The sequence below is a fragment of the Sapajus apella genome, unplaced genomic scaffold (genome assembly GCF_009761245.1).
Source record: "Sapajus apella isolate SASKATOON/1434 unplaced genomic scaffold, GSC_monkey_1.0 scaffold16, whole genome shotgun sequence".
Lineage (NCBI taxonomy): Eukaryota > Metazoa > Chordata > Mammalia > Primates > Cebidae > Sapajus > Sapajus apella.
Genome location: NW_022436956.1, coordinates 16,488,533 through 16,489,891, shown reverse-complemented (window position 1 = coordinate 16,489,891; position 1,359 = coordinate 16,488,533). Strand labels below are relative to the sequence as shown.

At 45.8% G+C, this 1,359-nt stretch overlaps 1 non-coding gene across 1 annotated transcript; it reads right to left on the bottom strand.

Moving 5' to 3' along the window:
- Window positions 1-821: 821 nt before the first annotated feature.
- On the bottom strand, window positions 822-961 carry LOC116556478. Its single transcript, XR_004271024.1, has one exon. It is a non-coding gene; the product is annotated as a U4 spliceosomal RNA (small nuclear RNA).
- Between the last annotated feature and the right edge of the window lie 398 nt (window positions 962-1,359).

The window sequence follows — 1,359 nt, the reverse complement described above, 5'->3', positions numbered from 1 at the left end:
AGGAGTCTGACCTCCACCAGAGGGGCTTTGTGGGCTGGGACTTCATCCACCTGCAGAGCACAGGACCCACCCCTGAATGCAACCTCAGCCTGGAATCCTGACACAATCATTTGGTGCCCCTTTAAATTGATAACACTGTGTACATACTGATATCTGTAATATGTAGAGATCTCTGACAAATCTAAAAGAAAGATAGGGCCGGTCAAGGTGGCTCACACCTGTAATCCCAGCACTTGGGAGGTTGAGGCAGGCGGATCACCTGAGGTCAGGAGTTCAAGACCAGCCTAATATGGTGAAACCCCACCTCTACTAAAAATACAAAAATTAACTGGGCATGGTGGCATGTGCCCGTAGTCCCAGCTACTAAGGAAACTGAGACAGGAGAATTGCTTGAACCTGGAGGTGGAGATGGCAGTGAGCTGAGATCATACCACTGCACTCCAGTCTGGGCGACAGAGTAAGACCCTGTCTCAAAAAATAAATAAATAAAAATAAAAGAAAAATAAGCCGGGCGCGGTGGCTCACACCTGTAATCCAAGCCCTTTGGAGGCCAAGGCGGGCGGATCACCTGAGGTGGGAGTTCAAGACCAGCCTGACCAACATGGTGAAACCCCGTCTTTAAATAAATAAATAAATAAATAAAAAGAAAAGAAAAATAATACTTCATGTTTGGAAGAAATCTTCAGACTAGGCCTGGTGTGGTGGCTCTTTCCTGTAATCCTAGCACTTTGGGAGGCTGAGGCTGAAGGATCACTTGAGTTCAGGTGTTTGAGACCAGCGTGGACAGCATAGTGAGACCTCCTATTTTTTTTTAAATTCAGTCCCATAGAGACTGCCAAAAGTTGCCAATGTCAACTATATTTCAAGTCATCATGGCGGGGTATTGGGAAAAGTTTTCAATTAGCAATAAACATGCCTCAGATAAACCTCATTGGCTACGATACTGCCACTGCGAAAAACTCTATTTTTTTTTTTAATTAAAAACAAAACATAAAAGAAATCTCCAGGATAGATATGAATGGCCAATAAACATAATGTTCTATTCATTCTTCTCTGGATCTGGACGAGGCCCTAGGCCATAAGCACACAGCTCTGGGTCGCCCTCAGGGTTGTGTGTGCCCTGAGTCCCCACACACATCTCTCCGCTTAGCTTGCCTGCCCAGTCTTTCTTAACAGATTTACAAGCAGAAACACATTGGTGGGAAAAACAGAACACGTTAAAATATGGGTTCAAGGCCGGGCGCGGTGGCTCAAGCCTGTAATCCCAGCACTTTGGGAGGCCGAGGCGGGTGGATCACGAGGTCAAGAGATTGAGACCATCCTGGTCAACATGGTGAAACCCCGTCTCTACTAAAAATA